The sequence below is a fragment of the Pezoporus wallicus genome, unplaced genomic scaffold (assembly GCF_028554395.1).
Source record: "Pezoporus wallicus isolate ANWC-B61680 ecotype Strahan unplaced genomic scaffold, APGP_CSIRO_Pwel_v1 contig_5261, whole genome shotgun sequence".
In the NCBI taxonomy this organism is placed as follows: Eukaryota; Metazoa; Chordata; class Aves; order Psittaciformes; family Psittacidae; genus Pezoporus; species Pezoporus wallicus.
The window spans coordinates 4881369-4904459 of NW_026642423.1; the positions used below are offsets into that span (position 1 = coordinate 4881369).

General features: G+C 39.0%; 1 protein-coding gene across 1 annotated transcript in view; it reads left to right on the forward strand.

Moving 5' to 3' along the window:
• The first annotated feature begins 1181 nt into the window (after window positions 1-1181).
• Window positions 1182-23091, forward strand: part of PTPN4 (protein tyrosine phosphatase non-receptor type 4) — a 107769-nt gene continuing 85859 nt past the window's right edge. Inside the window, exon 1 of the mRNA XM_057430352.1 lies at window positions 1182-1338. The gene's annotated coding sequence lies outside the window, so the exon portion shown is untranslated. The remainder of the gene's footprint in view (window positions 1339-23091) is intronic.

Below are 23091 nucleotides of genomic sequence, written 5' to 3' on the forward strand. Positions count from 1 at the left end.
TCCTGTGGCCTATACCCTACGGAGACTCTGACCAGGCTGGTTCCCAGGCTGCACCTGAGAGTGTGGAAAACTTCATCTCTCCCACCCTACCCAGGCAGGAGCAGCAGCACTGTTTATCAGGAAGGCTGTGGCTACACCTCGCCTTCCCACAGCCCCATTTCTGAAGAGGAGCAACCCCAGCTCTCCCCGGGCCTCCCTGTCCGGGACAGGCCTATGCTGACGGTATTTCGGGTGAACGGCCCGTAGCGGGAGAGAAGACAGAAGCCGAGCCCGTGGGTCCCACCGCCACCATCCCCTCAAGAACGACCTCCATCGCCGCGCAAAACAAGAGACATACTGAGATCACCCCCGCTAGCCCTGCAAACCCCGACACGCTACAGCGCGGAGCACCGCCCCTTAAGTGATGGATGGAGGATCCAACCGATCAGACCGCAGGACAGACTCAGTCCTGCCTCTTCCTTTTTACAGACAAGCAGCTGGGCCAATCACAAGTCAAGCAGACCTCTCACTTCCCTTCTGACTCTCACGAGCTTTCGCAGGTCGGCTCCCGCCCCATCGCCCGCCGCGAGTGACTGCGCAGCCGCCATGTTGGTTGCTATGTTGCGAGGGCTTCTCGTATGAGGCAGGCGGGCGGGCACGAGGGGAGGAGGCTGTTGTTCCTCCACCTTCTCCCCCACAGGCGTTCGCTCACTTGCTTGCTTACCGTCAGGGAGGGCGCTTCTGCAGAGCCGCGCCGCTTCTCCCCTCCCTGGTCCCCTCTGCCTCCCGGCCGGGTCTCCGCACAGGACGATTGCCGGTGTGTGTGAGGCGGAGACGTGCCCCGTGAGGGGGAGACCCGACCAGCCCTGCGCTGCTCTGCCTGCACCCCGGCTCCCGCCTCGCCACCCCTTGCGGCCAGTCACTGTGAGGAAAGGGGAAAAGCAGAGGCCGGAGGGGGGGATCCGCTGCTGTCTCCCCCCTCCGGGCTTCCCCCTCCGTTCCTCCCCCAGCTCTTCCCCTTCATCCACCTCCCGGTCCCTCGGCCCAGCTGCCGCAGTACGATGTGGTCCTCGCCGCTGCGGCTGGGCGCGGGGCGGCTGCTCTCGCCGCTCCCGAGGCTGCGGCTGGGGCGGTCGCTGCGGGGGAACTGAAGGCAGAGAGCGGCGCTCCCGCGCACGGAGGTGCGGTGCGGTGCTGCGCGGTGGTGCGCGCGCGCACCCCGGCGCGTGCCCGAGCGTCTGCGGCGCGTGCCCGTGCGCGGTGCGGGGGGTCGCGGGGCCGCAGCGGCGAGCGCAGCCCCCGCGCCTCTTCCCTCCGCGGTCCCCGCTCCATCTGGAAGGACGTGGCTGTTATATGAAGGTAAGGCCGTCGGGGCGCCCGGGTCTCCGTACTGTGGGGGGAGAGGGGCGTCGGCACGGGGGGTGATACTGTGCGCCGTATTCCTGTGCTATGACCCCCGTCCACCTCCCGTGGCTGTAGGGGCCGCCGCTCCCCTCAGCCTCGCTCTCCCTCCCGTAACTTCGCGCACAGGTCGCCGGTGGCGGAGAGTGGCTGTGCCGAGAGCTCTCTTGGGGTGGGGGGGCGGGGGTGTGGGGGTGCTCTTTCTGTGTGTTTATGTGTCCCCGAAAAGAAGGGAGATGGGGAGATCCGGATCCTCTCTGGCTCAGGCGTCGGGGGAATTGTGTGGAACCGGCCGTCGGCCCGCGGAGAGGGCTCGTAAACAGCCCTTGGGGAGCGAGCTGCGGGGCCGCGGGCGGTGGGGGCAGGTCGGGGCTGTTGGGAACTGTAAAATGTGGTGAACTCTGCTGAGTGCCCGAAACAGATTATTGCTTTTAACATGTTTTATATGAAAGTTTGCGTTCCTGTGCTTTCTAGGCACATGTACGCGTTGCCCTGGTTATGGGCAAGGGAAATGGGTTTGAGTGCTGTCGTTGCATTCCTCTGGTACATTTTTAGTATCTCCCTCAAGCAGAAGGCTTGTATAATCGCCTGTGTCTATATGCGAGAGAGGATTTCGGTGTACCTGGGGATGGGTTAATTCGTGTATACTGTTGCAGCACCAGCTAGAAGAAGAATAACGTCTTTTCCTCTCAAAAAATCTCCAAGAGCTAGTTGCTAAAACTAGATAGCTGCCAGTGGAAGTGAAATGTTCCCACCACTTGCCTATTCAAAGAATTTATGTCGTTTAGTTGTAAAATATATGTGAATGAACTTTGTGCTGTTACTTACCACCCTTCCAGGGCTTCAGTGTGGCCAAGCTGTTACATTATTTTAACTGTGAGATAGAAAGTATTTATGTGATATGTGTATTACAGAAGTGCTAGTGGATCTCAGCTGAAGAATAATTGTTACATTACAGTATGCATATACATTTTCTCACCCACGGGCCCTTTTTTTTTTGCCCTGAGCCAAACTCTGTGTTGAGGGGGGGTTGGGGGGTGGGGAGGGGGTGTGTGAGTGCACGTTTGCCTGCCTGTTACTGGCAAATAACTGCTCTGTAATGCTGGGAGCCGCTGGCGTGTTCACCCACATGCAGAGGTTTATGAGCTTGTGGCACCGTGAATGTGCGTTGCTGGAATACAAGAATGGGGTACATTAGAATTGGTAAAACCATTTTCTTATGAGGTATGTATATTATATTGTAGGAAAGTTTTCCAGTTCATTGCCTAAACATAAAATATTCAGTATCGTGATCTTACGGATGCCATTTTCTTGACAATGGATTTCTTGCTTCACTGACCTAAAAAGTTGTTTTTACATATTGTCATGACTCTGCCTTTGCATCATGTTGATAAAATATGACTCTGGGTGATAAGCTTACAGATATGTATGTGTGTGTCTATATGCTTCCCAGGCATGTTTATGCTTTATAAACTCAGAAATGTGCCCGTTGGTCTGATTTTTTGAGATAATTTTGTTGTCATTAGAGTTTGTGTATTTTTAGATTATGTTTCTGGTTTTGTAGATTTTTTCTTTATTAGATCAAATCATTGCAATACAAATTCATTTTCCTCAAAAGTAGAGATGTAACAAAAGGTAAAATATTAATACATTTTCTTAATGTTTGCAGTTAAGTTTGTTTGGAATCAGGCTCACCTACTTAGGGTTTAGTTTGATGTCAGTTTCTTGTTTGGTAAAATTTTCCACGAAATGTGTAGTTTGTTGCCATGCTTTTTCAATGTCTAATTTAGGTTGTACATAGAAGTATTGATTGAACACCCTTGCTAAAAATACTTGCACTATAGCAGCCGATTGGATGTACTAATACTGTAGCACCAGGAAAGTTAAGCCTATACTGTTCTTCTGTGACTAGAATTAATTTATTAGCAGCTACATTTGTAAAATGTGAACAAAAGCAAAATCCTGTAATCTTAGAAGTAATACTCATGGCTCTATGGAGTGAGCTCTTTATTAATGAATGGAATTCATGTAGTACTATTTACATGTCATTACCATTAGCATATTTGGGATATATTATAACTTAATACCCAGGGTACATCATTTTGTCTGTGATCTTGCAGTGACCCCTGTTTGGGCAGAGGGATCCACCTACACAAAACTCGCTGCAGGAACTTGTAGCTGTAACAGGCATTCTGTAGCCTTTAGTCTGATGTTTATCGTGAGCATTTGCTGTGTGTGAATGTTTTGTATGTTTTGTTGTTAACCTTTGTGTTTGCGTGGCATGCTATACAGGCTTCTATGGGTGCAGAAAGCTGCAGGATTGGTGCCTGGAGTAACAGCCTGATACAGTAGTGTGTGACATGATTATTTTGGGAAAAAGAGGGTTTAAAATTTCTTTCATATTGTAATTTAGTGCTCCTGAAAGGTCCTGATCAGCATTTCGGGGTTCCATCTCTCTAGGGTCTTGTTATCATTGGTAGGTTATCTTATGAATGTTTTGTTGAATGTGTCTGGAAGTTCTGTGCATTTCTTTATGCTCACATATAAAAAGTAAAATGTGTACTCTATAAGCAGATTCTGGAGAACTGAGTGGAAGTTACAACTTGGAATACACTGGATGAGGAGATAGGATGGTTCATTTAGTCTCTTAAACTAACCTGTACATGGGAAACAAAGGACAGAATGGCTTGCTCAGGCAGTTTAGACCTTAGGATGAGGTAAATGGGTTGGGTTATGTGTCTAAGTAAAATTATGGTGGATTAAAAATTCTGCTTTAACTTTTCAGCTGATCAAAATTTAATTAAAACAAATAGGAGGGGCATGCATGTGTTCTATTGTTGATGTCAACCTTATATTGATAAATAGCACATTTTTGTGATTTGTCTTCTCAGGTTTTCATACTATTAGATCCTTTGATACATCATGATTCTGACTCATCCTTCCCTGTGTTCTGCCTCCCAACCTCACAGTTTGGGTGTAAATTTGGTACAAGATCACATGAATCCCATGCCTTCAAACCCTGTTTTTGTGTTACCTCACTTCCATTCTCACCAGTTAGAAAATGGTCAAACAAGAGAATCTTTCAGCAGATGGTTGATTCTGCTTTCTCTTTTTTTTTTTTTTTTTTTTCTTTTTTTGGGTAATATCTCACTTTCACTCTGGTGCTGTCGCTGTTTTATAAAATGGCCAGACAAAATTCTCATGAGTTTTATTATGCTCCAGCATCAACAACTGTAAAAATGGTTTGTGTGTATATATAATACGGGATTGTTTGTTGTTTGTAATGGAAAGAAGGAACTGTGGAGGTGGAAGAAAAAGAGGAGGGGAGAATGGCCTGGGCAGGAGACAAAACCAAAAAAGCTCAACAGTGGCCTGGTAACACAACAGCAGGTCTTTAAAGTCTGGGCCAGCTGTTCATATATGCTTGTTTGGGAACAGAAGCTGTTTTTCCTTGAGGATTTGTAATCCACTGAATTAGCACAAAAATAGTTTTACTTAGGCTTTTGAAAGTCTTTAATTTCTAAAATTTTTCTGTTTCCTCTAAGTTCTCTCTGATACGTCATAAAGGTACGTATCTTCGGGTACATATTTAAAAAATCCATTCTTTATTTTGAAGGATTTCAGAGTTATTAGAAAGTTACTGCTATTTGTCACTTACAAAATAGATTGCTTCAAGTTTACAGCAGTTAATGTGTTCACAGATGTTTTATTGATGTGTCGACATAGCAGAACCAGGTGTCCAGATGTAGGTTACAAGAATATGGTCTTTTATGGTGATCTGTGTTACAGCATTACTAAAGTCTGTGCTGCTTGTACGCTTGCTGTCCCAGTACTATGATATAGAATATTACAGATGATGGTCATGTAGTTACTCAGGTGGATCACACAAGCATAACTAGATGAATATTTGTTTGAAATGTGAGAATTACACCAGTTTCTTCTTTCTTAGCTTATGTGCCTTCAAAAAAAACTTGGTAGGGTGATGCAATTAGACCTCTCTTGGCCCATTACTTCTTGGACAAGTTATAAGGTGACTGTTGGGTGATAAATGCAATTCCATATGCGTGGTTTATGAGATACTGCCATCTCTACAGTTACATGAGGAAGGGGGAAATGGCTAATATCTATTTAAAAATAAACAGTCTTTTAATTATGGGTACTTATGACCTGTAAGGAGGAATGCTCTAGGAAATATTTTCGCTGATTGGGAAATGAAATGCAGTTGCCACTTTAGAGTTTTCAAGCCATCCATTAAATTTTAGAGGAAAAAAAATGATAATGCATTTGCTATTGCATGTATGTTTGTACATTGCCCTTCTCAACATTTCTTATTTTCTGCAGGGTAACTACCTGAGAGAATGACTGAATTATTCTGCATGACCAAAAGCCAAAATCTTCAAATGAAAATCAAATGTAGTGCTGCTAGAGATTAACATTTTCACACGTGGATTTTTTAATTAGAATGGTGTAGATTAGATTAAAGGAAGATGTATTCAGTTCTCTTGTCAACCTGGGGTTTATACTTTAAAAATCGCTAAATATCTGGTATTAAATGCTGAAAACCTTGTTCTAACTGAGGCTTTTTTGGGATGATGTTCCAGTCTGGAGGCTTCAGTTGAATGTAATTTTGTTATTTTGTTTGATAGTTTTAATAAGGTAATTTTATTTTTTATTTTTTTTTTTAGTAGAAATACAATTTGAGTTTATGCTGTTAATTGTGTTTGTCTCTAAGAGGATATTAACTTTTAAGACAGTTGGGTATACTTTAGCTTTTCCTGAGTCCTTTGGTGAGTTTATTCCATTTATGTACCAACATCTTGCTGCTTTAAAAAACCCAAACCAACCAGCCCCAAAAAACCCCACAAACCAAATCCCCAAATAATATCCTGTGTCTGTTGTGAAAGACCAGAAATAAGAAACACTGAAACTGAATGTTTGTTGACTGCAATGGAAGTTACTTTTAAAATGTTTTCTCAGATGAGAAAATTATTCTAAGTCTTATATATATGTATTATGGCATCGGTCAGGCTTAAAGCCAGAAATTGGAACTCTATCTGCAGCAGATAGCTGTCCATGTAAACCAAAACATCAGCTGGTTAAAGATAAGAACCTGCTATGTTTCCTCTGTCTCAGAGATGTGCTAGCATACTTTTTCTTGGAAGAAGGTTAACAAGCAGTAGTGTTGTGTTTTCTTTAGCAGTGGAAAGTGGTATTTGCAGAAGAGGCAAGCAAGTGGATTTGATACACTGAAAAGCTGTGTTTTTTAAAAGAAGAGATTCAAGTGTGACATAGCAGAAACTTGTGTTCTGTCTTGGCCGTGCCAATAGAGATTCAGTAGAGAATAGAAATAGAAATGTTGTTCATTTCTCTGGGTAGAGAGCTGACCACCTTTTCAGTAAGAACACATAGAAGTATACCTGTTAGTGGAAGAACAGTTATTGCTGTTAACCCTCTGAACTCCTGGGTTAGCATAGCTTTGTCTGGCTGAGTGGATAATTTCCTGAGGATGCCTTGCTTTGTATTTTCCTAAGACATGTCAAAGAGTAATAAGTTTAAAAACATGCTCATCGTAACTTAAAGCTCCCACCATAACTGATTTTTAGGGAAAAAAAAAAATTAAAAAACCAACATGGGATGTATTTCTCCTGGGACAAAAGAGGATGCTTCTCAGATCTTACACCAGTGATTCAATGCGTTTACTTAAATAATTGAAAAATAAATAATAAATAAAGACAAAGACAAAATAATTTAGGAGGAAAATCACATGGTGAAACTGTGGACTTGTTTGTGGTGTGGTTTTTTTTTTTTTTTTGCTTTTTTTGCTTCTTTTTTTGAATTCAGAAGTGCTTTTGAGGGTGGGAAATGCAGACTTCCCATGAAAAATTGGCTTAGGAGAAAGTTAAAATTAACATACGTCACTTTGCATTTGTCCGTCTTTGTACTTGTAACAAGCTTTTAGTGTCATCTGAAAAAGTAGTAAGACATATTTTTGTCTTTAGATTTATGAATAGAGTTAAAGGTGGCCAGTGCTGATGACCACCAATGTGTTGCAGTGTAAGTTTTTTGGTTGTGGTTTGTTTTTTTTTTTCTTTCCTCTTTTTTCCTCCATGCAGATTGTGTATGTGCACTGCATATGGCAGCTTTTTATTGTCTCTAAACTGCATATAGCCTTAGTACTGTTTTTGAAGCATTCATATAGTGTGCCTACTCAGAAAAGGTATACTTCAGGAAAAGGGACTTGTATAAAATAGTTTGTCTTTCTAAAAATAGAATTTTATATCACTTGGAATTTGAGTTTTAAATCACTGTGGCCTGTAACCTCCAAATTGTGAGCTGCTATTAAGACTTGCCTTGGAAGTGGTTCTGGCTTTTTTTGGGAGGCAGGCTGCTGTTAGGATTGATACCACAATCTGTTTTTAGTACTTGAGTGCAAATGAAGTTATGGGTGAGTCCTGGGAATCCTAATCTGCAAGTAATTCTCCATTTACTGTGTTTTAGTATTGTGTGTTGACTCTGTAAGAAGACATGCATCCTGTTAGCTCATCTCAATGCACCTGCTTTCCTTGGAGCTGATCTCTTTAATGTTTGAAAGGACCTTTCCAGATGTAGTGTTTATGGAAAAGGGTTAGAATGTGTCTGCCTCTAAAACTTAAAGAATGTATCATGTTTGTCTAAGTCTGGATGAACAAGACAGGAAAGAGGAAACGGGGAGATGCCTTGCAGTGATTATAAAACATACCAAGTTTTGAAAAACACAATTAGGAAAGGTGAATAAGGGTTGTGTTTTTTTTGTTTGTTTAATATCAGCAAATCTCATGACCACATGGGAAGCTGCTGCTGAAATAACTGTGGAACATGCAAGCACAGGAGGGGGAAACTGAAATACAGAAGTGGCATTACAATGGAACATATAGATCAGTCAGCTATGTTATGGGGTCCGTCATACCTCCAAATAATTTGAATATATTTTAGTTTGCTTGGTTTCTGTGAGCTTGAGTTAGACTCCTGACTTAGATCTTTCATTATAGGGCTAATACAGTTGCTTCTAGTTGTGCTTCTAGATTCTCAAATTCACTGTATGTCCAGCTACGTAAGGAGGGACAGAACATTAATGGTGGTAAGAGTTTTTAACTTTTATCTTTTTTAACCCTTCAGTTATGAATATTTTGCTTTTATTTTCATTTTATGATATATTAAAATATACCATATAAGTCAGAATTGTAAACCACTCAGTTTGGAAATGGCTTGAACTTTTAAACTTTCAGATATTCATATTTGGGACTAAGGACATAATTTTTGGAGATCTTTGTCAGGAAAGCAAAAGCTATTTTTTGCTTTGCTTTCCTGGGTGGTCTGATTTGCTTAGGCATCTTCATTTACTAGATTTGCTATTACTTTAGAGACCTTAAGGCATTGGTGATATTGTGTTTTCCATTAGCTCCTAGTATAGATTTTGAGTTCTTTGTTCTACGGCTCTTGGATCTGCTGGGTAAGTGACTTGGTATCTGGGGAGGGGCAGAATGTGCTGGATATTCTCTGGGTTCTGTTTGTAAGGCCCTTTTTGACTTTTCACAGTCCCTGTGCTTGCAGAAACTGGATTATTCTCAAAATTTGACATAATTAAGTGAATTTTATTGACTTGAATAGTAAGCATAATAAATGTATTAATTAAAACATCTCTGCTTTCAAAACCAAGCCACTTAAAAGGCTGAGAGAGATACAGTAAGAAAATGAGGCATGAGTAACCATTAAGGATATATGCAGTTACGCTTAGAATACCTCTGTAGAAGACTAGAAAATAGACTGAAAATTAACATCTCACAAAAAGTCCTCTAAGAGGAAATTCCTAAAGGAGAACTTCATTCTTGAGATTAATTAAATGAAAGATTAGAAATCCTCTAGATAGCTGTAAGCTATTTAATAAGACTGAAGTAAGCAATTAAAAGACTCAGTTGTAGTTACCAGCAGAGGCATTGCCTTCTTTTTATGATTCTGGTGCTGCTCCCCCTCCCCATCACATATGCTCTCTCTCCTTTTACAGGAAAGCTGTATGTGAGGCTCATTAATGCTAGATGTTTTCTGCAGAAGAATTTTCATAAAAAGCATCCCTCTCTGAATAAGGGTAATGTAGATGATTACTTCTTTGGCATTGAAAACACATACGCAGTCCTGAGAAAACAGGAATAAAAGTGCTTTGTAGGAATTATACTAATGAAATGTATGTGAGAGAGTAGCTTGAAAGAGAAAGCTGATTAACATCTGAAACTTCAGCTAACATTTAGCCACCTTTGAATAGAAGTCGTGTTGCCAATAAAGCTACTTTGTCAAATCTCCGGTTTCCATTTCTAAGTCACATTGATGTAAGCATTTTTCAATCCACCTCTTTACAGTTCACCCCCCCGCCCCCCATATCTTCCAGACAAACAGATTAATTCAGACTGTTCTGGGAAATGGTTATATTTACTCTGGTATCTGCAAAAGGCATTTTTCACTTCTGACTTTCTCATTCATTCTGAGTATGTTTTGCATTCTGCTGCACCTGGAGTACCATGACAATTGTGTGTGCTCTAGCATTTTTGTACAATAAGCTGGGGTGTGTTGTATCACTGGAGATCTATCCCTCATCTGAGGGCAGTGTGTGATAGCAAATCATGTCGTCATGTTAGGGAAAAAAAAAATGTAATTGCAGACTGACACTAGATTCCCCAAGATTGAAGTAATTGCCATAGTTCAGCAGAATTACTGTGCTACAACTAAATGAGACAAAACAGAAAAAAATGAATCCTTACATGTACCAAGTAGTGCTATTATGATAATTTTAAGTTATTTCAAAATGTTACTGACTACTTAAGTCATTAAAGAACAGTCTTTTTATGAGAAGTTTACGTGAAAACAGATGAGGTCTTCAGTGAAAATAAAGATAGACTGATAAAGAAGTTTTGAAGGTAAATGTGTTAATGCTATGTTTTTTTTTTCTGCTGTAAATGGAAAGCCATATTTTAAAAATCTGCTTTCCAGACCTATATGGCTTTAATGAGTACTCAGAAAAAAGCACAGTGAAATCTTTTTTTCTTTTGGCAATGTATAAATATCCTTATTTTCATAACATTTAAGATGAAAACATAATCCATTGTCAGACTTTAAGCAAAACTGTAAAAAGGGATTCCTTTCCTAGTAGTTGTTTATTGTCTTTATAATAGTTCTTTGTGTCTAAGTAAAAATAATAAAAAACGCTGACTAATTATTTATAAAATTTTTTTTTTTGGTAGCTTTCAAAGTGTGGAAATGGGCTTGCAGCCTACTATGCTATGTACAATTACTAGAAACCAGTTTGTGTTTTAAAGGCCTAACATTTCTAAAGTTGAGGTAATGGATTTATCTCCTTAACAGTGTTAGTGGGATGTCCAGTTGCCTTGCAAATGCTTTAAAGTGTATTAAGAATGGCACAAAAATGAATGCTTAGGAATGAGGGCATTGGAGACCCAGGTCTCAAGCCTTCGATACACTTCCAGCACTTGCAAAGAAAGTTCTGTAATATATGTATTCTTAATAACTATTTTAACTAATGTTGCCTAAAATCAGTAGGGAATTGGCTTTCGGAAGTGTATCTGTTCATTGTCCATCATATAATTAATATATATTGTGCACTTCCCATATATCTGTGGACATGCTAAATAAAATATCTTCATATTGTATAGTGGACAGAAGGAGTGATACTGTTTTAAAAATCTGTAACACTAAACCCATGTTTTACTGGAAAACATATTTGAAGAGTATCACAAGAATTTTTTAAAACAATTTTTGAAAAGCATATAGCAATGTTCATGCTTCCTCTTTAGGAGTGAAAGGGAAATGTATTTTGTACAAGACTTCATCATTTCTGCCAAGCAGTGTGGTACATGCTAGCACTTCAAAAAAACGTTGAAATGTTCTGTTGACTTTTTGCAACTTTTTTTGGCAATACTGTGCTTTCCATTTATTTTGTCCCTTGTTTAGCAGTTTTTTGTGTGTGTTTTCAAAAGCACTTCCATTCACCATTCAAGGAATTCAATAGAATTCTAATAGGAACTGCACATAAATAACTACAGAAATCAATGCTTCAATTCAGCCAAGAGTTTTTTGTGACTTCAGAAGCCACAAGAGCATTTATTATTAGAAACACACAATTGACTTTTCTTGTATTATCTTTTTGCATAGCGATTTGTTTTTTACCACCACAACAAGATGTTTGACAGTTTCATTTGAAAATGATGTATTTACATTTGGCATTCAAAACAGTGTAATTTTTATCTTTTCTGTGACTCTCTAATCATGTTAATTTGCATATTCAGCTCTGTGCAGAGGTTATTAGTGAAATATTCACTGGTGGATTTCTCCTCAGAGGTCAAGCAAATATTAAGTGTAGTTTTTTGTTCCTGTATTGTAGTGAAAATCTAAAGAAATCTTTAATGAATGGAGTTTTGGGGTTAATTTTTGTCTGTTCAGCTTATGCAATATAAAGCATATACTCTTTTCCGAAATTCTCCATTTCCTGACTATAGCAACTACAAAAGTAACCAACCTAGCACAAGGTTGTCTTGGAAGTACTTCCAACCTTTACTATTCACATTGCACCTTGGGCCATGTCAACTGTAACAGTCCTTTCAATCCTGAAGATTTTAGATGGGTTATACAGAGTGAGATGGTCTCAAAGGGTGTTGTTTGAGCACACTAGAAGCTTTAGAAAATTAATGCTGCTTTTCTTTTGAAATAGCCCCAAGATGATGTGACATGAAATACAATGCTCTGTGTTCACTAGTACTTACTGTCTTCTAAATGGATCCCTTGAGTGCTGTGGCTTTGGGACAGCTCTTGTGCACAGTTTCCATCAGGTTATCCTCTTGGGTGTAAAGCATATCCAAAAGGAAACAGAGTTTTGTTCTGGTTGTCAGGAGGTTACTCGTCAATTAATGGATTTTACTGTATTAAAATTTTGTTTTTCACTGTTGCTGATACTTTGAAAAACAAAGTCAAGTTAACAGCAGGAGCTTTTAGATTGCAATAGCCTTTCCCCTCTGCCCCTCCCCCAAACTCCTAATTCCTGCTCACAAGCCAGGCTGGTTCTGCATGAGGATGATGTCATGTTAGGAACTGCTTTGTGTAATTTCATCTTGGAACCAACTGGTGCCATGACCCGTGACTTGTGTCTCTCCTGGCGCCCTTTACCTTGAGATACAGACCAGCAGTCCCACCATCATGTACCTTGTTGTTGCATTGAGCAGATGCTGGTGGTGGGTGCGTGTTTTGATACTTGAAAAACATTTCAGCTAGATGGAGAGGTAGAGAAGCATGGCCTGTCCTAATATTTGAAGTTGAAAGACTACTCAGGTGAACTTACACTGCACCTTGAGAAGGGTTTTAATGGTGTTGAGGGGGAAGAGAGGCAAGGTAGAGCATGGTGAGGAAAAAGACTAGTAGCACAGTGTCATAACTGTCATTCCATTAGTGTTCAGTGTTGTCACTTGGAATTATATGCATTTAGGATTTGAGTGCTGCCACAATGTTAGCTTAGGAAAAAGATAAAGGAAGAGAAGTCAGACCTTCTTTTGGTTCCTCAAAGTTCTTCCGCGCTTCCTTTTAGCGCTTCTGTATAATTCAGGTTGCATTTGAGTCAGCTGCTTTCATCTTGACAATTATGTCGTTTGAGCATCCACAAAGTTAGTATGCTAATGTCTGCATTTCAACTGACTGATAGGTACACCAAAACCTATCTTACATTTGTCTGTGCAATATAAAGCTTCTTTTAATTTCACTGGCTGTTCAGCATTTACAGAAACAAGATGATGGAACGCTGCTGGCACAGTTTCGAAGTCTAATGTCTGAAGTTTATTAAACGTGGATTTCTTCCTGAAACACACTCTGGCCCTTCCTCTGTTCTTGTAGGTGCTTGGTATTTAACTCGTATATAAGCCAGACTGAAAGAAATAATAATGGGTATCTAAAAATTATGTGATTGTTATGGAAACTTGATTCTGTTAAGGGGCAAAAAAGGCTTTTTAGATTTGTCTGAAAGTAAGCATTCATTGTATTTTCAGGTTTGTGAGTCTTCTGCTTCCTTATGAAACCCAGTTCATGACAGTAGGCAAGACAAACCGGATGCCTCGTGTTTTTCTTGAAATCGTCTGAATATTATCCATCCCCTCTTGCACTGCTGCTTTTACATAGCTAATCCCAAATGTACCAGTGGAGAGGAGAAGAACATCTATAATTTGTTTTGAATGCAGGAAAGAGAAACAGAAGAGAAAAGAATCGGAAAAGAGAAGGGGGAAGGGGGATGACTGGAAAGAAAGAAACAGTCTTCCCAACTCTTGGAAGTAGTTGCCAGAAAACCTGAAGTGTGAAGGTATTAAAATACATTATTGGTATGGAGCAAAAAAGACTTTATTGCTTGATAGAGTGTGCTGTGTTTTGTAGGTCCACCCTATCATGTAATCCCTTGTATTGAACGTCCTTTCAAACTTGTTGACATTCCTTATACCCTGTTTGTAAAACAGGTGGTTAGAAATTTACCTCAGGCAAAAATTACTGCCTTAAATTTGGATTACATTCTTCTCTGGTTGCTTTATTCATTGTGTTTTGTACTCATTCATTTTTCAGAAGTGCGTTCTCCTGCCTGGGCAGTGTGTAAGTCTGTTGCTCTCCTCCATATCATTTAGAAACAAGTATCTAATTGGTGTTAACATTTTAAGGTTCTTAATAAATGTTCCATCAGTTATGTATGGAGAAAAAATTGTGTTTCGAAGTGCTTGAAAACTATGATACATACAGTTTTTGCAGTCTCAGGTGAATCAATCTGAATTCTTTCTGGTTTATCATTATTGTGCTTTCTCAAGTATTTCATTTTGGTACTGGAACAGTCTCTTGACAGTTCTTAATTGACTTATGCCTCTCTTTTTAGCAAAAAAAAAAAAGGGTCTGAGCTTTTGCAATACTGAGCAGCATGAGAGAGGACCTTCATCTGTCCTGTGGGCTGTGCGCCTGACTAAGCATCCTCATATGAGGAATTCCATGTCTACAGAAGCATGACATAGCTGGGTTATGTTTGCATCTGATGACCTACTAAAAATATTCTCTTTCCTTCCCACTTACCTTCTAAGATCCTTGTCTGCAAAATTGGTTTATAACTGCTATGTATACAATATCTCTATTTTTGTAGTGGATTATGCCTGCTTGAGAGAGTATAGAAATTGTCCAAATTCTAAAAAGAAATGTTTTTGGAAGATAGTTTTCCAACTAGGTTTTTAAGAATAAATGTTCTTGTGTTCTGGAGACACTAAAGACAGTAGGAGTTATTTTTTTCCTAAGTTTACACTTGTTTTACTGTGAATGAAATAGATCTTAATTAAGTCTCAGTAAATGACTGGATACAATGTTCATGAGGAGTTGTGGAAATTGCTGGGATTAGTAAAGAAAGCACAAATTGGATCAGAAGCTGACCATAGAGAAGACTGCAAACGGCTATACCGTAAAAGCAGCTAACAGGATAGAGAGAGATTATTAGTCATGCTCTTCAAATATCAGTCTTGATATTATTCCTGTCTGATTACATTTGTTAACAACCTTGGTGTTAACACAAGAAATACGTCTCTTGTTCTTAAAAGCTGTAGATAACTCAGAGTTCAGATTTTTTTTTTTTTTTTAATCCTGTAAGGAAATTAAGATAAACCCATAGATTTAAGTACTAAAAAAAATAAAAGATCAGTACAATTTAATGATACGAAATCAAGTATTTAAGGCATAAGAGTGTATCTTTGGTTTAGGAATCATGAATTGCTAAGTAGGAGGAATTTGGTAATGCTCATAGTAATTAAGTAACAACTCACAATATGAAGTACCAGCAAGGCTTAACCCACTGAATAGTTGACAGTGAACGGCCGACAGAGCAGGATGTACTTAATAATTTCTGCTGTGTCTGCACTGGCTAATGGTTTTTGTTACTGGCTTGGGTAACACAAGAGAATTGAGAGTAGCCTGTCTAAAGTTTCACTTGTAGCACCAGCTAAGGGTGACTGTGAATATATCCGAGGAAGAAGTTTCAGTGCAGAATACTACTTGAAACTTGGCAAGGCAAAGTAGGATCAAATTCATTAGTGTCTGTAGAACATAGTGTGTCTCTTAAAAATGAATTTAGAAATAACATAGTGCCTCCTCATAGCAGCCTTCCAATATATGAAGGGGGCCTACAAGAGTGCTGGAGAGGGACTCTTCATCAGGGACTGTAGTGATAGGACAAGGGGTAATGGGTTCAAACTTAAACAGGGTAGATATAGATTAGATATAAGGAAGAAGTTCTTCACTATGAGGGTAGTGAGGCACTGGAACAAAGTGCCCAGAGAAGTTGTGGCTGCCCCATTCTGAGCAGTGTTCAAGGCCATTTTGGACAGAGCCTTGAGCAGCCTGGTTTAGTGAAGGTGTCCCTGCCCACGGCAGGGGGTTGAAACTAGATCATCTTAAGGTCCTTTCCAACCCTACCCATTCTGTGATTGTAAAACTATTTTCTAAGAAATAATCTTTTTAAAGTTTAGACTGTTTCTCTTGCACAGTTGTTTTGTAGACTTTCTTTACTTTTCGCATGAGAATACACCTGGGAAAAAAGAGCATTCTTTGAGAGTTTTGAAACGTCTTAGCTTTTAAAAAGAATTACATAAATCAAATTTCAACTCTAAGACACATTTTCAATTTTAATATTAATATTAAAAACTTAGTTTTAACAGTAACCTATATTATAGGTAGGTAGAACTGGCAACAAACTGAAATAATGGCCTCACACTTCAGGAGATTTGTGCTGAAACCAGCTGAGGTCGTAAAAGAAATTCTGACTCTGTCCCCATTTCTCTGAAATAGAATGCTGGTGCTCAGTCTGATATTAGGACAGCCAAAAGGTTGATCAACAGGAACATCTGGAACTGAGTGTCAAATGGCCTCATGTGGCAGTACAACTAACTGGAGCTCACTCTTAACATGTGTCCTAGTTCAGATTTACAGCATTTGCAGTAAGATTATCAGTCTGTTATGCTTTTTTTCCTCTCTCCTGAGTTTGTAAAAATACAGGAAGGGGAAAAAACCCTTTATTTGTTTCTGAACGATTGATGTAATTTTAATAATTGTGTGGAGTAGGTAATGTTCTTTAAAGGCTTTTGTACATCTGCTGTGTGCACTGGTCTGGCTGTCTCAAAAACTTTTCAGTGCCAACAATGTGCCAAGGTGAGCTGATCATGTGTTGTAAACCTTAAGGGTGTTTGGAATGCTTTTGATGAATTGCCTTTCCTTTAGGATTTCTGTTCCAGCTTGCCTTTAGTCTCACCTGAGCTTACTTGGATCAGCTTTATAGCAATACAAAAAAAAAAAAAAAATAAAAAATTGCAGGATTTGTCTATATAGGAATTTCATGTAAAATAAAATTTTGCAACCAGCAAAGTCATTATTTCAAACTTGTCCTTATGGATGTTCTTATTCCCTGTTGAGTGTCTCATTGACTTTTGATTGAATTCCCTTCCAGAGTCAAATAAAGGCAGCCTTAATGTTGAATAAATGGGTGCTGTTTTGGATTATGTTATGTTGTGGATTATGTTGGATTATGAGAAGGAGAGAAGAAAAAAGAGAAAGAACAAGATGTGTTAGATTTTTAGTAAACTGACTCAGAACCTGGACATCTGAAATGATTTGTCTTGAACCTCTGGGGGAGGCATCTTTTTTCTTTCTCAAGGAAAAAGATTTTTGTGGAGTCTTCTATGTATGTTAAACATTTTAACTATCAAATTGCAGGAAAGCACAAAATACCAATGTGTATGGGACCTAAAATTGTAAATATATTTCATGTGATAATTAAATTCTACATGACTTGGGCTTCTAAGCACTTCCACCAGTTCTGAAAAGTAAATTTACAGTATTATTTCAGTGTCAGTTTCTCTGCATTTGTTTTAGAAAGAAAACTTAAGCTTCTAAACCAGTTAAATGGTATTGAAGAGTTCATTTGCCATCTGAAAGACATCTTTCAAGTTGTAACCTAAAGCAAAGCTGTCTAATAGATAGGTGCAGCTAAAAATACATAGGGATCTTAATACTTCTCCTTTGTGCCCAATTAAACATTGGCTACTGTGTACAAATATTTTTCTTCTGTAGCAATTACTGTTCCAGGACCTACACCCTTGCCTGGTGTAGTCATTTTCCAGATGTTAACTCAGCCACACGTACTTAAGCCTATGTTAGCTCAACTATTTTCATAGACTATAGCAGTAATACATCCCTTGAGCATCATAAGACCTCTGAAGCAAGGTTCTCTATGGCTATGCAGATTACTACACAAATTTTTTAATGGAATTACTGTAAATGTTACTAATACTTAGTCTTTTCAGAGGATATATACATTCACTGACATCTTAAAAGTTGTGTTCATACATCAGAACCTTTCTGAATAGTAGTATTAGTGCATGAAATCTTTCATTTACAAAGGTTTTGGCCCTTACTGTTGAGAAGAGAAACTTAAGATCATGTGTATAAGTGATGCAGCTCCCCAAACCTGTAGGGAGCCTGCAGCAGTTCCTAGAGGCAGATTGTTTTGTCTGCTTTAATTGTCTTTGACTTTCTAATTCCAGTGCCACCATCTTTGTACTTCTCATGATCTCCTGCCAGGTTGTGATAGAGGTGGGTGGTAGTTGCTGTGGTTTTTGGCTAATGTGGTGCAGCAGAAGCAGTTGCACAGAAAGGTCGAGATCTAGGATGCTGCATTCAAATAACCGCTAGACACAGCTGATAATGACAGAAGTTTGAAAGGGAGGGAGTGTATCCTACTTTATCTCCTCCTGTTGCTGCTGCTTCTTTTCTGCTTTATCCACAACTGGGCATTGGTACAGGCCTTTGGAGTCCATCCCTGTACAGCTACATGGTATTTTCAGGTAGGAGAAGATGTATCATCAAGCAGCTACATAATGAGCTTGGCCTTGCCTACCCCACCCCCTACTGCCTCGGCCAAAAGTTTTATACCAGTTACATTAAGTGCACTGATGTGAAATTCGCAACATCTCTAATCTCGTTTGTATTTTCATACCTCAGAATATCATGTGATTTTGTTCTATTGGCAAAAGCAGCAATGATGATTTTCAGTATCTATTTAGACTTGGACATCTGCAAGGTAAAAAATTGTTATGAATTAAAAGTCTAGACTCCAGCAATAATCTGACAAATAGTAAAACTGAGTAAGAAATTTAAGTGAAAGTTTCAGTTAGAGAGGCTAATTGTAGAAAAGTACATCGGCACCAACTACAACAGGAAAGTCTGTTTTTCTGGAAAGGTTTGCCAAAGTCATTGACAAAGATAAAATGCAGTCTTTCCTGAGCTGTTTTGTGTGATTGTGTGCCAAAGATGATATGCTAAAGGGATCACAGACTTTATGCCAAGTTATGCGGGATTTAAGGATTGCTTGTTAACTAGAGGAGGAAATTTTTTCTGAGTTGCATAAATTAACCTTTCTTCTAACAATTTATCTTTTGTTTATGTATTACTGTTCCTTGTTCATTTATACTGTCATCATCATTCCCCCTTCCCCACTATGCACTAGTGAATTCTCATTCCATGGGGGAAAAAATTCAGAAAGGCTGGCACAGTATGTGCTGCAGATAAGAATCCAATTGCTGTGTTGGATCAGATTAAAGATCCAGAACTCATTCATCATTGTCAGGATTACTAACATGGAGAAGTGTAAGATGCAGGTCCTGTATACAGTGAACCTTCCTTGGTGTAGTCACATACAAACTGTTTATAAATCAGTTTCCTAGTTTTGTTTGGTTTTAAGATGTAGATACTAATGGCTGTAACTTTTATTCTTTAGGAGATGCAACTATTTTTACATGCTCATGGTAAACCCACAAGCATTTCCGATATCTTTTAGGTGATGAAGTACTGGACTGAAAAGGAAGCCACTAGTGTGTTATCTTTTAAATAGAGTATTGTATAAGCTTTAGTGTTCGTTTTCATAGCAAAAGAACAAACAAGCATACATTTGAAATTGTGAGGATTGTGTTGTTTATACATATGGCATGGAACTGTTATAAAAGACCTCATTCTAATGCCAGTCCTGATAAGAACAGCGAGAGATGTATGACCAGTGTGGGCTGCTGCCACTGACTCACTGTGTAATGACAGGCAAATTACTCAGTTTTCTGCATCTCGTTCTACTCCTTTAGAAATGAGAAATACTGTTTCCCAGTAAAAAGTCTTTGAGATCTTCAGATAAAGGAGGAGTTTGGTTTTTTTTTTTTGGTACGCCTACTGAGTATATAAATTTGAAGTGAGAAAATGCAGCAAATACCAGGTTCTATGCAAGTCTTTTACCAGTACAGACACAATATGATGAGTCTTGCTTCTCATTCTGGTTTGTATTAAATCACCTTGTGCTCCTGAAGATCTTTGTAAAGCACAAGTGAAAAGATGGGTTTAGGTCAGACTTGGCACTTGAGTCTGTGTTCTCTTTAAGCCTTTTTATAGTTAAGTACAGCTTCAGTAAAACTAACATGTGCATTGATAACTACCATTCTGTTTTCTTTGATATGCCAGACCCTGTACCACCTTCAGATGAAATAGTACATAGAGCCTTTAGAGCAGTTTTCTGTCAGTCTCCATCACCTCTTTTATGTAACGTCTTTGACTATGTTTTATCACTGAACCTTCATGTTTTGGGAAACTTGATCTTTCAGGAATCATCTGTGTTAACACTATAGTCTTAATCTTTCCTCTTGTATGTCATGAAACAAAATACGAATTAATGATTCAGACACCACAAAACAAATCACATGCCACTTCCCAACTATTCTTCATTGTCATTGTTTGCTGCATTGTATGCAAGTCTTTTATTCTGTAGTGAAAGAGACCTAAATAATGCAGGAGATTTTAAGAGGGGTCAGTAGCAGGTAAGTGGTGAAATGATACAGCAGTTTCAGTTATATACTGAATACTGTTTGGATAAACATAAACAGAATGCTGTTATTTCAGCACTGACGTGATTTTATTTTTTTTTTTAATAAATTCAGTCTTATTTTATGGTAGTTGATAAATAGCTGTGGAAGTGGTGGAGGGTACATCAAATTTCTGGTCTCTGATGCTTCAAGGAAGAATATGCTGTTCCCTCTTTTTGTAAGTGATTGCCCCTTTGGTTTTGCATCTTCATCTCCTTCCATTCCATTTATCATAATATTTCATGCCTTTTTTTAAATGCTGACTTCCTTAGATGTTCACATACCCCCCCCCCCCCCCAAGTGCCTGCTTTAGCTTCAGTATTTAAAAAAAAAAATAAAAGAAAAAATAAATTCATCCCATCAGTGACTGTAGCCATCGCTGTTTTATCTAGTCATGTTCTGTCCCCAGTTCAGTAAATACACAATAAAAAGCCTTTGGTTTTGAAAGTCTTTACATTTTCCCCCACCTTTTCAACCATTTCCAAGTCTTGAAATTGCTTTTACTGAAATGAATGATCTTTACTTAGCTGGATGCTAATACTTTTAAACAGGTGTGCTTGTTTTGATCACGGAAGAAGCAGCTTCCCCCCTTTGTGATGCTGTCCTTGTGCTGCAGTAGTGCTTATGCTGCTGCACAGTGAACTGTTTTGGGGAATTGGTTTGTCTGAAAAATCATTTTGCCGAAATTGTGTTGCTGCTTAATTCTCCACTCTGGTTTACCATATGGCTGTACAAATGGCTATGTCAGCAGTAGGGAGAGGATGATGTAAGGCTGGAAATGAGGATCCAGACTCAGGAGTGGGTTAAGAATGCTGTGTTAACTAGTGGTGCCAGGTTATGTCAAAATAAAGAGTTCATCAGAGTAAAGTCTAATTGTCTCTGACATGATCACATCCTACTTCTGGAAATTCTGATTTCTGCTGCTTTTTTTTCTTTATGTCTCTTCCTCTCCCCCTTATTGTTTAATGTGTTTTCCAACTCTGTTTATCTCTTTCTTACAATTGATCAATAACATCACTGAAATCCTTCATTTTTAGGTGTACATAGGAGGTGGAACCTGTCATCCCCAGAACATGTTGAAAACCTATGTAAATCATCTGGGTGGGCCTTATTAGTCAAACCTCTACTATTATTTGGAAATACCTGTCAAATAATTACGATAAGGTTTAGACTGATAAGCTGTTGGAATTGGATATGTATAAGTTTCAAAAGAATTATTCAAATCAGTAGTTTTCCAAGGCAGCATATGGTGAGTTTAGTGTGAGATTTTAAAGACCTCAGCCGTTTTGGTAGGGTCATTGGCAACCAAAAAAAAAAGGTAATATAACCTCATCTGTTTTCATAGTGTCTTCCACCAGGGACCAGATACCTTCACAACAAATAATTTTGCTTTTCATGTTCCTGAAATCACAAGGCGCTGTTTGTCTATTCACAAATGCACTAAATAATCCCACTCTCTCCTTAAGTCTACAGAGACATACACTCATTAGTCTGCAGTCAAGTTATTAGTAGCAGCATAAAAGTGTTTGTGGGTTGTTTCTGGTTTTTGAGGAGGGTATGGGGGGAAGAGTGTGTTTTTTTTTTTTTTTTTTTTTTTTACTCTACAGATCCTAAACACATTCGGAAATAATGAAATATACATCTGAATTTAAGTTACCTGCAAAGCTGGGCATTTTCAAATCTGAACCTTGATTAAGGCCCACAAAGGATATGACTTCATGTCTAAATCCAACTCTATATACTCCTGCGGTAATGGGTAAATAGATGTTCCGGCTCAATCCAAACCTGTACGTAATACATACATCTGCATGTGTTTAAGTCTTAAAGTGTTTCAGCTAACCTAAGAGTATCTGCCATTGTTCTTAAAAAAAAATCGTGTAAATTGTTCCGTCTATTTCTTTATTTACTTGGGGAAAAAAGTAACAGAAAAAGTGGCATTGTCAACAGTGTAATACATATCCCTGAAACAGTTTCTGCAGCTCTGCTTTGATATTCAGCTGTGTACCCTCTGATCAATCATATGAGCTCTAGTTCATTGTGTTGTCTTTGCCTCCTTTATGGCTATTGTAATCCTGATAATCTGCTTTCAAAATTTCCATGTGTTTCTAGGGCTAAAGGATCAATCTTTGGCTCTTTCAAAGATCAAACCACTAAGTAAAAGAAAAATATGAGCTTAATGCACCAAACTGGACTTGATCATACAGATGATCTTTCTGTTTGTTTTAGTTTGGGTTTTTTTTTTTTGAGCCAGTTTTTTTTATAAGTAGGTCATTTTCTAAACTTGAGTACCAGGATTTGATGGCACTGCCTTTGTGAAGGTCCCCTTATGAACTGTTGAACTCCTATTTCTTGAAGTCTAACCCCAAATCAGAAATGGAGAACAGACTATTCTGTGTCACATCAAATGTAAATAAATGACATCTTTTTGTGAGTTTATGTTCCATGAGTCTCTACACCTTCTCCCAAAATATCCTGAGTTGCTATTTTGTGTGCACTTGGGGATCTGATGTCATTGTTGTAAGACTGGCAGTACTCCTCTGCCTGGTAGCATTTACTGTCATCTTCCTTCTATTCTCAGTAGCCATATAATACCTTTTTAGCCTGTACCTGTTCTGAACTGCTGGTACCTGCTGATAACATGGTTCGTACTGCCTGCTCTTTTCCATAAGCCCTTGCACACTGTTCTCTTTTTCCCTACTGAAAGGAAGGCATGATACTCATT